At 38.4% G+C, this 16,162-nt stretch overlaps 1 protein-coding gene across 2 annotated transcripts in view; it reads left to right on the forward strand.

The window, feature by feature from the left end:
* Positions 1-16,162, forward strand: part of LOC121903507 (spermatid perinuclear RNA-binding protein-like) — a 216,377-nt gene that overhangs the window by 125,221 nt on the left and 74,994 nt on the right. Inside the window, exon 1 of one of the 2 annotated variants that reach the window (XM_042420614.1) lies at positions 6,258-7,032. The exons of the other annotated variant lie outside the window; for it this stretch is intronic. The gene's annotated coding sequence lies outside the window, so the exon portion shown is untranslated. Of the gene's footprint in view, positions 1-6,257; positions 7,033-16,162 lie in introns of those variants that run through there. 2 annotated transcript variants of the gene reach the window in all.

Consider the following 16,162-nt stretch of genomic DNA (forward strand, 5'->3'; position numbering starts at 1 on the left):
GCACACCGTTATAGATAGATGTGGGGAACCTGACGTCTGTGGCGTTAAGCACATACCAGATGGAGGGCGTCAGTGGTGTGTGTGTGTGTGTGTGTGTGTGTGTGTGAAAGAGTGAGATTATGTGTGTGAAGTAGGGGAAGCCAGAGTTTGAATGTGAGAATAATGCAAAGATAGTAGAATATGAGGAGCAGGGAAAATGTAAAGTATAGGATAGTACGTATGTGAAAGATGATGAAGATGATAATGTCTAAATAATCAGCTGTCACATGTCATCTTCATCAGCGCAGGCCGCGACTGGAGTTCAACTCTCAGCTAAGACTGCGTGTGATTATTCACCAGGGTGTTTAATTAAGAAGAAAAACCAACTAAGTGTGGAAATTGCTGCAATTACTGTAATTTTTGACATGACTTGGCATGCTCTAATCTGAATGAACTGCTGTTCTGCTCATTTGGCTAATATAAGATGTGGAATATGGTGCACTTCTTAGTGCATTAATCTGCATGGTGGCGGTGACTCACCAGCAGGCTTACTTAGTGTTACCTGAATCGCTTTGCCTTCTGCTGGGGAAAGCTTGTGTTTTTTGCACCTGAGAGGAGCTAAAAAAGTAAGAGTTGTCACTCTGCTGCTGTTTCTGGAACCAAAAAGAGACACTTTATTTATAAGCCACTTTCACTTCTACATGTTACAACAATCTGAGGTCCTAAATCCTAATCTCAGCCATCATTTAGTGGTTGTTCTGTAGTAGTTGTGTCCATTAGGGATGTGCAGAGGGTCCAGTATTTGTATCTGTATTTGTTGAGGCAGCAAAATTATTTGTATTTGTATTCGAATAAAAGTGGAAAGAGGTTTAAAAATTCTGTTTTTGTTTTCATTACGCTTTTAATTTTAGAAAATTTAAGTGTTACAATAAGTGTTCATGAAGCATGTGTCAGTAGCTCAGCTTTATCTCTGGGGAACACCCCCAACTCCGGGACTGATGTCCAAATTAGGAAATGTGCGTCATGTAGCAGGTGGATGTGACTCCCCTCGTTGAGATCTGCTGATAGACGTAACAGTGGAGCAGAGGAGAGACACTGAGATAGCGATGTAACGAAAACAAATTTTTAAAATATTTGTATGACACAAATATTCATAAAAAACCCACTTTTTGCCGAATAACGTATTTGTATTCGGGCACACCCCTAGTATCCATCTTTTTGAACACTTTAAAGGCTGAAAAGTTGAGATCATAAATTAATTCTTGATCTAAGAAACAACAAACAACCAAACGAACTACTGATTGGACGTTGTTGTGAGATTGTGATTCCAACATGGACGAGAAGTCCTTAAACCTGCATTTACTGACTTTTTTGTCCACTTGTTTTCAGTAGAAACAAGTATAGAACTCAACACTAACATATCATCACCTTTTATATGTTGGACTTGTTAGCAAACAGTTGCTTATTTCCACATCCAGCAGTTACGGAGCAACATTATCATTCATGTGGAGTTGTGTTTCTGTCCATCTGGTGAATGTAAGTCCAATATTCACTCTCTTTTAGCTCTGTTTTTGCTCTCTACCAACTCCTGAGGGAAATATCTGGCTCTTTAGCTGCTAAATGCTCCACTATGTTCACCAGCTAGTCTACAGCTAACTGTGTCTGTTTGTCATCTGGAGCTGAGCAGGTAGTGTACAGTGGCTTTTTACAGCTTTTTCCTCTGAAAATAGCTGCCTGCTGCGGCCGAAAATCTGAGAGGAGCTGCAGAGATGCTGATAATTCTCTGTAGGTTCATCACTACGAGTCACGACCAACACATCACACACTGTCATTATAAAATAGTGATTAAAGCTGCTGTAAGGTGCTCAGTAAAATGGAAATTTAAACATCTACAAAATCCATCTGCTGAGAGAGATCATGTGATTCAATCAAAAGCTCAAGAACAGCTACTAAATGGGCCTTACATTGAAATTGTTCTGTCAACAATCTGATTTTTGTAATATTGTTTTTATAGATGAAATGAGGCTTGAAACTTGTTCGCTATTTTTCTGAGTTTTCCACCACATATCACAATCCTCCTTAGCAGATGATGTTTATTAACTCTGTGACTGTGAGGTGCAGCTGAAAGCTCAAAAATAAGCTATTAATTGGACCTTGAGTAAATAATTTAATTTACTAAGAGATGATTTAAAATTTAATGATCCACGGTGTTGTTTGCTTCATTATACACTTTCAAGTCGTTGTGTTCAGAGCTTGTTTTTCTCAAAAAACACATGTTTTTCATGTAGCAGTATGTAATAGTTGCAGGTATGTAATAGTTGTATTACTGTGAAAATCAAAATATAACAATCTTCACACTTTGGCTGTGAATTTTCACACAAATCCCACCGTGCTTTCCTTCTATTCAAATGAGCTTCACATTACAGAAGGAGGACTGAGAGTTCTTCATCCTTTAGTTTTTATAGATTACTGCAGTTATTATCCCAGTCAAGAGGTGGTTACTTTTAAAATATTACTGATATGATCCAGAGTCTATACTGTCAGGTGTTGGATTTTTAAAATAATCAAGTTATTGTTAAATATAAATGGTAGAATATTTAATCAGTGGTTCAATATACTATAAATTGATTTTTTATGTAATGCAACAGGTTCAACAGGTGCAAAGCTAATGCATGCTCCTCTGAAAGCACTTCTGAGCAACAGGACAGTATATGTTGAACCTACACATTTTATGGCATGTGTGTCTATTTATAGTATTGCACAGGGTCTCTGAGGTCAGTGAGGGTGCATCTAAGCCCACATGCTAGTTTTGTTCATACAGATGCAGGACATGACACGCGAAAACGACTGCGTGAGGTGGAAAATAAATCAGAAATGTTCCTCTCGGTGCTGTTTTTTTATAATAACACTGTATGAGCTGACAGTGTGATGGCTCCCCTCGGCTTTACGGAGCTTTAGAGTGAATTTCAGCTCATTGTTTAGAAAAAGAAGAAGGAGAAGAAGAGGAGGAAGTACTTCATTGATCCCCGTGGAGACATTGATCCTCTGCATTTGACCCAAGAGCAACGGGCAGCTGCAATGCAGCGCCCAGCGAACAACTCCAGTTCTTCTGCCTTGGCCAGAGGCACTAACAGGAGTATAAACCCCAACATACATGTCTTTGATGTTTAGCTGCAACTTGTTTTAGGCCGCAACAGGCAGCTGTTTTCAGAGAAAAAGCTCTAAAAAGCTCTCAGTTTGGCTCTCAGCACCAAACTGCAAACAGACACAGTTATCTGTAGGCTAGCTGGTGAACATAGTGGAGCATTTAGCAGCTAAAGAGCCAGATATTTCCCTCGGGAGTTGGTGGAGAACAAAAACAGAGCTAAAAGAGTTCAACAAATCAACTTAAAAGCTGGTGATATGTCAGAGTTGTGTTCACTACTTGTTTCTGCTGCCCCAAGTTGGCCAAAAAAATTCATTATAGCAGGTTTAAGTATTTAAAGGAGGCATATCATGCTTTTTTTATGTTTCTCTGTCATTTCTATAGTTATAATGTTGGATGTTTATGTTAAATATGTCAAAGTTCCAAAACTTGATGTTAATGTATTTAAAAATGCTTCCTGTAAGTCAAAAGTCAGGGCTTCAACCTGCTGTGAACGCTCCGTTTGAAAAGTTTCATCTACTTCCTCCTCGTGATGACATCAGATCGTTCGCACAGCCATCCGTTCTATAATCTTTGTTGCTGAGGTTGTTCACGTCCACTCGTGTATGTCGGATCTGATTCAGGCTACAACATGTACGGATGGATTTGAGAAGTTGATATTTCGAGAAAATACTGAGAAAAAGTAGTGAAATCCTGCTACTATAGTTTGTTTACGTATCCTCCGGAGCCGGAGGAAGCTTCTTGAAGCTGACCAATCAGAACAGAGTGGGCGGGCCTTAAAGAGACAGGAGCTAAAACAGCCTGTTTCAGACAAAGGCTGAACTGAGGGGCTGCATAAAGGACCAGTAGGAGATAAATAAGGAGTTTTTAACTGGAAATAATGCAAAAATATTCCAGTAGAGCCCCAGAATATAAATATAGAAAGGTAAACGTCAACTGTGACACCACACACAGGTCACAAAGTCAGTCTCCATTCAGTATTATATAAACATGTTGCTTTAGTAAACAAGGTTGGCCAGTCACACTTTCTAAGTGGGAGAGATAGGGAGGTTCAGAGTGGCAAAACATGAATATACAGCATTGCAAATGTGCTCCATAAGACATGATAGTTTACATAGTTGAATTTCTTTTTATAGTCATGTCTTATTTCCATGCATAATTTTGCATATTGTAATTTTACAATACAGTGATTTGCACAATAATTGCAGGCTACAATAAAATCAGTCTCAAGGTTCTCCGCTGCGAACTGTGTAAAGGACACTGAACCTTGAAAATAAATCAGTCTGGTTTGCTCACAGCCGTTTGACGTTTGTGAGGTTATTTTGCAGCAGCTGGGTATTGGTTTCACCGTGATTTAAAAGTAAACACAAGAGCTCAGTGTACCGGCTCTGCACTTTGAAACAGCACTTTTCAAATTAGAGCCTTCAGATGGAACATACATATCTGTCAGATAGCTGCAGGGATTCAATCAGCTGAAAGGGAAGGCCTGTATACACGGTAGAAACGGTTGTGGATCCATTAATCACCAAGCTCGGAGACTGCTTTACCGGCATTCTTGATATAGACACATTAAAGTTATAGTTTTGTCATAAGAGGTCTATTTTTAGAAAAACGTCCGCCAAAAGAAACCTTACCTTGCACTGCCTCATCAGCAGGAAACTCACGTCTGCAGGTTGCAATCAGGAAAGTATTTGTACTCATTTTGTACTTTGCTGTAATGTTCAGAAAAACCTTGTGGAGAGTACAAGTACACTAATGTCTGTGTAGTGTGGTTTACTAAAAGTGAGCAGAATATGCAGTTTATACTGTAGATTGCTATAATTGTAGAGCTGAAGCATTTAATTAATCAAGTTTTCAAGCAAAAATGCCAAAAAAAATCACAGTTTTTTGCTTCTGAAATGTGCACAAATTTCTGTTTTTTTGAGTCTTTTATGATAATAAACTGAATATCTTCTGTTTTCACACTGTTAGTCTGACAAAGCAAGATATTTTAATGATATGGCCCTTCACGACACATTGTAACATTTAGAATTGAGAAAATAATCAGCAGACTAACAGATATGAAAATAATTGTTAGTCGTAGCCTTAATCATTTGTGCTTCACTGTTTGCAGATTTAAATGCTAATTTTGGTTTGTGGATGGGCTGTTTTTTTTTTGTGTCAATTATGTTTGATGCAATGATGTATGATGGGTTTTTCTATTGATCGTATAAACAATCGCAAGCCATCGCATTTAAAGCTATCTACTATAAATATATCTTTGGTAAATTAAAAGTCAGAATATATATTGGCAAGGAGTTCCTGAACAATATATATATTTTACATCTATTTGCCACAAATGTATTATATTTTCTTTTTACAGTCTTTTTAGCATCAAATTCCCTCTTTGTGTTTCCTCGGACAAGACTGTAACGTTGAAAGATATCTACTTGATTTGACTCATTTGGATGCTGAAGCTTCATATTAGCTTTGGATAAACTTTTAAATACATTTTTTGCACAGAAGGAGGTCATTATGAAGGGATCTCCTAATGTTCAGTATGGACAGGAGGAATGATTACAGCAAGAAAAACATGTTTTAATGTTCATTTGGGCTCCTGACTGTTGATTTAAGACAGACTTGAAAAATTGTGAACTTGCCCTTTAATGTTGAAATCTACACCTCATCTAAATATACTGTCATCCTGTTTCATTTGTGTGCCTGATGTTTTATTTTCTTGACTTTAACCATCGAAAAATGGGTTGCTAACCTCAGTGATGTTCCACAGCTCTGTTGTGCACCACAACACCAAAGCAAATGGAGCAAAGCAAAACCTGTTTTTGATTCTGATGTTTTGATATTACCTTGTATTTTATCATGAACTTTCAATTCGTACTGATGTCATTTCTCTACTGTTGTGCCTTTCTTTGTAATTTGTTCAGCACTTTGGCAAACTCAGATTGTTGTGCTCCATAAATAAACTTGACTAAACAAAGGTTAATTTTTTTTATTAAAAGAACAGGTAACTGACCACATAAAATGGGAAAAGCAAGTTTATGTAGAAAACAAAACTAAACATCAGAATCAGCCTTAAAGCCCCCCCCTCCACTCAAAAATGGGTTTTTCTTCTTGTTCCTAGTTTGATGTTTGTGCAGAATGATGTATGTGCAGAGTTTGTTTTCACATTTATCTGCAGAAGGAGGACAGTTGCTCACTGAAAATCTGAGTTAAACACAACTATTTTGGAGGCTGATCCTGGACTAACATTCAACTTAGACATGTGTGATGTGGATACTCGAAGCCTCCAGCGCACAAACACTGAGAATGGACTTTACAGTGAAGTGTCCAACAATTAAACTTTTTAAATTGAAAATTATGTACATTTTCATAGCTTCTGGACATTTAATGAGGGAGAGGGAGTAGATGTCATTTTAAGAATTAGGTCACTGAACTTTTTTGTGGAAAAACATCAGAGTAATTGTCTTAAACCATGTCTGCAGAGGATCTTCAAAAAGCTGAAGAACAGAAAAAAAATGTCACATATTTCCCATTAAATAGGAGCGAGACATCTTGTCATTAGACGATCTTTGTTTCGCAGTAGCAGTCGTTATGCGCATGCGCGGACGCAACCTCCGCTCCCCCCGCGCTCGGCGCTGACAGCAGGCTGGCCGGAGACCGTTGCTGCTGCTGCTGCTGCTGCCGCCGCCGTGTTGTTGTTGCCGCTTCCGTCGCCGCCAGCTTCCACTCCACGTTGTGACCTGCTGTCCGGATACAAACTGACACCAGAACGGGACTTAATTTTTTTCACGGAAACAAAAAAAAATAAATAAAAAGCGACAAAGTGTTTTCGGGAGGCTTCGGACACCGCCGAGCTTTCTCCTCTCCTTCTCCCCGTCCTCCTGCCGGTGGTGAGCGGACAGTCGGTGAAGGTAAGTGTCCGCTTTTTGTGACAGTTTTCGGTGCGGAGGAAGAGAGAGGGATGGACGGGCGGCCGCTGCTGCCGTGCTGCTGTCCCGGCTCGGCTCGGCTAACTTCAGCCTGCCTTCAGCTCAGCTTCAGGACTGTGTCTCTGTTGTTAAATGTATGAATTAACTGTTTGTCCGTTTGTTAACGAGATGACCAGAATAAGGGCAAGTTTTCCTCCTGCCGCCCGTTAACCGTCCGCACCGCGTGGAGCTCCCTGCCCGTCCTAAACGTGGTTTAATGAACATTTAAAGGGAAATACTTTTTTTTTTTAATCGTTTTTCCCGCTAAAAGACAACATATCATTTTTCTAGAGGTAAAAGCTGCAGTTACAGGTAACCCGAGTATCTACCTGTTACTAACTGTTAAGTTGTTTTTGTGTTGATTTTAAGGTGTGACCAATTAAAACAGCACCTGTTTGTTTGTAGGAGAAGCACAGGTGATCACACGCAGTGCTGGTGCACATGTACACTGAATATTTTATCACATATTGCCTTTCCACCTAACATAATCAATACTTAACAGCCTTAACCTGTCTAGGCTTGCTTCAAGTTTTAGCTTGGTTGCGTTTACTACTGTAAATATGGAGCAGTTTGCTTTATAAAGCCAATGAGGGTTAAAAATCATATTTTTTTGGACAAAATTGATACACACTGATTAGTTTAAGGATGGTTATTGGTGTTTTCAGACATCCAGGACACATTTACACACCAGAAATATGTGAGAGAATAACATTATAGATTGTAATGATAACATCAGTTACAAGATGAGATCAAATTTCTGTCACTGAACTGTCTGTAAAGGATAGTTTCAGATTTATTCAAGTGTAGGTTTACATTTTTCAAGTCTGCCTCAAACAAAATTTGCATGTATATATGTACATTGGCTAGTTAGTTGATTAGTTGATTGACACAAAATTAATTGGCGACTGTTTTGAGTCATTTTTAAAGAAAAAAAAAAAGCCCAAATTCTCTGGTTCTGACTTCTTAAATGTCAATATTTTCTGCTTTCTTTAGTCTTGTATGGCAGTAAACGTAATATCTCTGGGTTGTGGACTGTTGATCGAGACATTTGAGGTCATTACTTTGATCTTTGGGAAATCCATGAACCGAGAAAAATAATAGACAAATGAATCGATAACGACAGTAATCGTTAGCTGCAGCTCTGCTTGAAAGAGTTACTGGTTTCTGTAATCATTTCTTCTGTTTATACTGGTTGTGACGAGGTCCTTTCCCAACATGGCTACGCTGTCAGACATGAAGTAGACACACAACAATTAGTCAATTAATTAATTAGTTGATCAAAAGAATGTTAAGTCAAAACTATTTTGGTAATTGATTCATTGTTTTGAGCCAAAATTCTCTAAGTCCAGCTTCTTAAATATGAATATTTTCTGCTTTCTTTAGTTGTCTATGACAATAAACTGAATATCTTTGGATTGTGGACAAAACAAGACATTTGAAGACGTCATCTTGGGCTTTTGGAAACAGTGATCGACATGTTTTCGCCATTGTCTGACATTTTATAGACCAAACAACTAATAGATTAATCAAGAAATGTAATCAACATATAATCGATAGTGAAAATAATTGTTATTTGCAGCCCTATATGCAGGTGACACAGGTTGACAGCGGTGGTTGGTGGTTCATGTGCCCTGCTGAAGTGTTCTTGAGCAACACACTGACCCTCCCACCACAACCTGCTTCTGTAACGTCTCTGTGTTTGAGCTCATGAGCTAAAAGACTGAAAGTATTCTCTGTGGGAACAAAAGACAGCTCAGTGCCGGCTGTCCGTTAAAGCTGCTTCTGCATTTGCATTTCCCACATTTGCCTGAACCTGATAAACACGTCGTTGTACGTCAGCGGTTCAGGTTTCAGTCAAGCCCCGGTGTGTGTGTGTGTGTTTGTGCTCGCTAAGCAGAGAGAACACCGGCCGGAGCAGGTGGCTCCTCAGAGCCCGAGGAATGTAAATAGAAACGGTAACTCGAGCTTTATGTTCGACTGCGGCTCCTCTGAGACCGACTGCAGCTAAAAGTGTTGACGAGGACTCAGCGCTGCTCTTGTAAATGAGGATCAAGTGTGTGCGTGACATTTGGTTTTCAATTAGAGTTGTCCTGTGTGTAAGGAATACACAAATGTTTTCTTAACAGTAAATTCACTGCCCAAATGTGTTCAGGCTAACGGCAGCTGAAGCAGCAACTCAGCCCAGATGTCCCAGTAGCACCTCAGCCAAGAAAAACTCCCAAAATCTGAACTTTTGATGCTTTGATAATCAGTAGAATCAGTAGAAAAACAACACAGTCATGTAAATAAAATCTCAGTGGATGACAAGTCAATCAATCAATTTTTCTTGTTATGTATAAATTCAACTCCAGTATTTCCCTTCTGTCTCTGCTGAAGTAGCTTCCAATGTAGAGACTAACATAGCAGCAACGATTAATTGATTAATCAATTAGTCAATCAACGGAAAATTAATCGTCAGCTATTTTGCTAATTGATTAATTGTGATTTTTTTACGCTAAAATGCTGAAACTGCTGTTGTACACTTCTGAAATGTGATGAGTAAATGTTTTTCTTTGTCATATATGACAGTAAACTGAATATATTTTTCATTTTTTTCACTACTTTCTGACATTTTGTAGACTAAACAACTAACTGATTAATTGAAAAAATAATCAGCAAATTAATCAATCATGAAAATAACGGTTAGCCCTATAAAATGTAATATTTTACAGTAGCATCCACACATGTGGTATCCATGTAAAATTCAGAAGTTGATAAATCTACATGTTAAGCTATAATCAGTAAATCATGTTAACCAGCTGACAGATGTTAACCAGCTGTGAACGACAGGTGGACAATGAAAACTTAATCACCATAATATGATATATATGTGTGTAGTGAATGTTACACAACGGCGTTCTTCTCTCCAGTATTGATTAGGCTGTTAGGTCAAAGTGGAGTTACATCAGCTTCATTGATAAGAGCAGACTGTTGTTAGCCAACCCCATAGTTTATCAATCAAAACAGACAAATAAATAAATAATATACAATAACGAATAAAGATTTCTGGACTTTTTCTCAACCCAAATTTAATGGCATTAGTGTGGACCGAGGTAACTTGTAATTAGTGTCCAGGAGTGTAATCATGCTCAAAGTAAAATTAATCAAGTACTTCACATCAGAATCCTGCGGGTTGTTGACGCGCGTAAACACTAAGGTGTACGTGTCTACGCTGTGTTGGGACAAACATGAGTAATTTCCTGTGAGTCATCATGCCAGATATTTAGTTACATGTGTGAGAGGTCAATTGATATTTACAAGGTTGTTTATGTTTATTATTTTGGGTATTTCCTTCTGTTAACTTGTTTGTTTTGGTTATCAGGGACCCCACAATTTATTTTGGAGTATAATTCAATTTCATTCACTTAAGGTGTTAATTTGAAATTCATTTCTGGGCGGGTAATGTTTATATTCCTGATCCAACATGTTTTCCAGGATCCAGCGTTCTTTATGCAGTATTAATGTTTGTTGATGTGTCGGAGGCTTCTGTCACCCGGTTCTGCCTTTGAATAATGTGAGAGTTTTGAAGCAGAATTAGCAGTAGCAGAAGAAGAAGAAGAAGTTCCTCTGTTGTTGTTGCTGTCTTATGTTGCAGTAGTTCACACAAAGCTAGTGGATTTTTAGCAGCAAAGGAAATATACTGGCAGACTATAAATAACATATACAGCTTCTGTGGTTTTAAAGTGCGTAAATAAAGTTCTACTGCAGCCCAGCGTCAGTCTGAGTCTGTGGCTGCAACACGTCACTATTTTGGTACAAACATTTAACCTCCTTCTAAGGTTTACTCGCCAAAAAGTCAACCAGCGTCTGGCGCTTGGCGGGTGTTAATTTCAGATCTTGCTTGTAATGAATGTTTGTGTCATTATTTTTGACACTTTTTGATAGATGTTATTTAATTAAATTGGGTTGCTAAGTTTATAATGAAAATATTACAGTATAAAATCTATGATATATGTTGCAGCCTTTAATACCAAAACAAAATATTTGTATACAGAATCAACATTTTACTAGGGCTGCAACTAGCGATTATATTCATTGTCGATTAATTATTTTCTTGATTAATCGATTAACCCTTTGGTCTATAAAAATTACAGAAAATAGTGAAAAATGTTGATCGCTGTTTGATCCTAAAATGTTTTGTTTTATACAGTCAACAAACCAAAGATATTCAGTTTACTATCATAGAAGACAAAAGAGAAAATGAATTCTGATAATCAGTTAATCGTTTCTGTTTTTTTTATTGTTTAAGCAAAAATACCAAATGCTTGAAGGCTCCAGGTTTTCAGATGTGAGAATTTGTATTTTACATAATAGTAAATTGATCTTTTTAGGGTTTTGGACTCTTGGTCAGACAAAACAAGACATTTGAAGGCATCACGTTGGGCCGTAGGAAATCACTATTGTGACTTTTCATTGTTTTTTTTGGTGTTTTACAGACTAAACGATTAAACCATAATGAAAATAATTGTTAATTGCAGCCTGAATGTACAGACACTTTTATCCTGTCTGTGATATATCACTAGTGCTCATCCAATCAGGAGTCAAAACAATGAAAATCTCTGTTTTTGTGGCTCTGCTTCCCGTGTTGTTGGTGAAGCTGTATCGTTTTCCCCAACATATCTGCTGTGACAGGCTGTTCTGGAGCACCATCACATAGTTTTTTAAATGAACCCCCCGGCCGCTGAGGATTACTTCTGGCTCTGCAGTCCGTGCAACGAAGACTGTTGCACTGTCCTTTGATTCGCCCTCTCAGCAGTATCACACAGCGTATTCATGGCAGAGCTATCTCTGTCTCAGGGTGTTCTTATATTCCCTGTAGATTTCATGATGAAAAACATATTTTGAATTTCTCCATACAGTATAAATTTTTTTTTCTTTTCAGCACAGAGAGTCTGTGAAAACATATTTCAAGGATCATGGGAAACAAAAGCTCTCCATGGTAACCACATGTTAGAGGCTCTTTGATGCAGAGTGACCCACTGCACCCATTCAAAGACAGAAATATATATTTTAAATGAAGAATTCATTTGCCAAAAAATATAACAGAAAAATATAACAGAAGACAACCAAACTTAATTGCAGATTACAGTCTTACATGTGCAGCTGTGTTCAGGGAGATACTTCTTAAAAGTAATTTAATAAAATGTCTACAAATGTATTGATGTTAGGAGACTGAAAATGCACAAGATTTTAATGTGATGTTTGTCAGTAGGTACATAAGCTCACAGATGGTAACTCTTCCATTTATGACTGTATAATAAATGTTAAAGTTGCACAAATTAATATTTTTTTATCAACAACAAATCAAATGACTACGTGAGGATATAGGCCTAAAAGTTGTTTCTTGTAATAACAAACCCACAGAGAATTATCACCTGACTCTGCCGTTCCCTTCAGCTCTATGGTTACGTTTTAGCTTCTTTCAGCTCATTGTTTTGCTGCTTTACTATTTTGGTTAACTCTCAGCGCTCTCATTGTGTCGTTTTTGGCCAAAGCAGGCAGCTGTTTTCAGAGAAAAAGCCACTGTACACTACCTGCTCAACAGCAAACAGACACAGTTAGCTGTAGACTAGCTGGTGAACATAGTGGAGCATTTAGCAGCTAAAGAGCCAGATATTTCCCTCAGGAGTTGGTAGAGAGTAGAAACAGCTAAAAGACAGTGAATATTGGACTTATATTCACCAGGTGGACAGAAACACGACTCCAAATGAATGATAATGTTGCTCCGTAACTGCTGGATGTGGAAACAAGAGTCCAAAAATCATTGGTGTTGCAAGTTTAAGAGTGACTCATGTATGAATCTGTGTTTGAAAATCTTCAGTATTGGTGCCAAAGCAATATGAGTTTCAATCCAAAGCAATACTTTATCCTGGGGAATATAAACAAATTTCATCCCTTTTATTTCACATAATAAAATACATTCTCAAAGCATCAGTGTTAAATATAAAACTTTTCCAATGACTTTAAGTTTACTGATTTAAATCAATGACTATCTGATCAAAGAAAAACTTAAAAAAGCCTTCAAGTCCTGCTGTGCATTCGATGCCAGCTTTAGATATTTCACGTTTTTTTATACTCAGTGCTACATTTCAACACTGCACCCACCACACCTTTAAATGAAAGCTTGCTTTATGTAAAGACATATAGTTGAATTAACGAATAAAACGTACAAAGACAATAAAACCGACATAGTTTCATGTGTACAAACAGTTTTTGTGTAGCCTGTAGTTATCAAAGAAGTTCCACCATCAGCGTTTGACCACATAACTGCACAACATCGACCCCGTAGGACATCGTAACCACATTAATAATGACTTGATATTAATATTTAGTGAAGACTACATCAGCATATTGTTTTCTCATCCCATTGCCAAGACTGAACATCAAACTCTGGCTCGGCTGCAGTAGCTGCATCTCTGAACAAGTCTGTTGAGGTAAAACAGTGAAATCTGAGCAGTGAGTCTTCTGCTGCCATCAGCTCCCTCCTCTCTCATTTCAGCTCATCCTTCATCCTTATTTCACCAACCCAAAGAGCCTGGAGAGCTCAGCTAACCCTGCGCTATAAACCTCCAGAAAAAGCTTCATTTGAGAGGCCCTGCTGATGAAACAAGAGAAAGATCTGAACCAGACTGAAATAAATACCTCATCATCCGGGACACAGCGGGTTTTTAAATTTTTTTTTTTTTTTTTTTTTTTTTATGAGAGTCCCCGAGGACGTCTCTTCTCCTGAGCCGTTTGATGTGCTCTGAAAACAGAAAGCCTGCAGCACTCTGGATGTGTGAATTGTGGTTGCTGCCAGTCGGCTGCTTCTGCCAGCAACGGGACTCGTTTACCAAACCCCACATGGACCTCCATCACAGGGCCATCAGCTTACATTATATTTACTGTTTTAGACATGTGTAGGGGACTCTCATACCACAGAACACAATTAAATTCCTATATGAGCTTTCTGTTAACTGTTAAGTTACTGCAGTTGTCATTTACTAACGAGACTAAGAGTTTACAGCCATGCTAGCAGCTCTGAGAGGCTATACTTGCTAACTAGGGCTGCAACTACAACAGTTATTTTCATTATTGATTAATCTGTTAGTAGTTTGGTTTATAAAATGTCAGATCACTGTCTCCTAAAGCCCAAGATGCAACTTAAAATCTCTTGTTTTTTCAAGAGCAACAGTCCACAACTCAAAGATATTCAGTTTGCTGCCATAGAGAACTTAAAAAAACAGAAAATCTTCACGTTTAATAAGGTGAAACCAGAGAATTTGGACATTTTCTTCTTTTAAAAATGAGGCAGCAGCCTACTGGTTAATATGCATGCAACATAACCGCAGCAGACCTTTTGTTGCATGTCCTTCCCTCACAATGATAATGTTAGCATGTTGATGTTTAGCAGCTATAACCATGTTCACTGTGTTGGTTTAGTGTGTTAGCATGCTAACATGCTGATTAGCACTAAACACAAAGTACAGCTGAGGCTGGAGGGAACTGCATTAGCTTATCAGGTATTGATGGCGCTAGATGAAAAGTCAGAAGATAAACTTTATTACAGTTGTTCCACTGGGGAACATGTGAACAAAATTTCACAGCAATCCATCCAACTTACTAGTCGAGACATTTCAATAATAAACAGAAAAGTTTGAGACTTTGCATTCTGGGAAAAGTTGACTTCATTTCTGGATGATAGTGTGTTTTTCTTCGTTAGCAGCCGTGTTCTGTCTCTGCAGTGTTCTCATTGAAGACAATGAGGAAGCTACTGATGTCAGTCTGAACTCCATTTGACTCCACTGACTAATGTGTCCTTATTCATTCTTACAATGCAGCAGTAGCAACCGCAGAGTTTCTCCACTCCTAATGCTCCGTTTTTAATAATGAATGAAGATGTTTTAGTCTGTACATTCAGGTCCGGTCACTGTTTTAAATCAGTTTGTGCTGACCTTGCATCTGCATTAAGATATCAGCATAAAGTTTACTGTCTTACTGTCAGATGGGTTCAGTAAGATCATCCGTCCAGTTGTGATGTGTTTACTGTTCTGTGCAGCTGGCTGGTGGAAAAAGAAAGTCTTTTCAGTCAAATGAAACATTCAAGCAAAATAAAATTTTCAGAAGAAATAGCAATTATAAGCACATAAAACAGAATTTATTTCCTGGTGTTTTTTCAGCTGTGCTGCTTTTACGTCTCAACTGAGACTCAGAAAGTTGCAACTAAACACCTGCTGAGTATCTGCAGGCAGGACGACAACACACACTGTCATTTTAAATATACTGGATTGTGATATAAATAGAGCAATATTTAATTTAGTTAACCTTATTGTGGTTTTGGGTTAACGGTTTCAGTCTCGCTGTGGGTCGGTACATCTCAGGTCAGTGTGTGTTTCTCCTGCAGGTTGTTTTTCCTTCAGGCCAGTAGGGATGATGGTTGTCAGTCCACAAACGAAGCCCCGGCACCCACCCAGAATTAACACCAGCCACATGCTGGTAGAATATACAAGCGGCTGATAGATTTGCTTCACTCACCTTCCAAAAACACAATCAGTGGCTGGTAAAATTTGAATCCACTAACCGTTTCACTACATCTCCCTCATATATCTATCATAACGTATGTAATAAAAAACTATGCGGAGAGTCTCTGCCTGCTGGAGCTTATGTCCTGTGTCTGTGTCGGAGTTTCACGGCTGATGTGGCTGAGCTCCTGCACACACACATCGACACAGACACACAATGTCACTTCCTGCCAGTCTGCTGCTAGCTACCATTAGGGTAATTAAATGGTTATTAAGTGGGGATATTTACAAGGAATAAGCCAACCTTTCAAAGCGTAAACCCACCGATGAAAAGGAGGACGAAGCAGCGGAAGCACATACAAAAAGAAAGTTTTGTGAGAAATGGCGGTTTGGAGAGTTTCAAGAGTCTGGCTACAATGCTGATGAATTCTGTGTGTCGCCACCGTGCTAAAGACAAAAACACATACAACTCATTTATCATCTGAAATAAAACGATGAAGCTTGAGAACATTCGTGACCGTGAACACAGCAAG

Source organism: Thunnus maccoyii, chromosome 9, assembly GCF_910596095.1.
Source record: "Thunnus maccoyii chromosome 9, fThuMac1.1, whole genome shotgun sequence".
NCBI lineage: Eukaryota > Metazoa > Chordata > Actinopteri > Scombriformes > Scombridae > Thunnus > Thunnus maccoyii.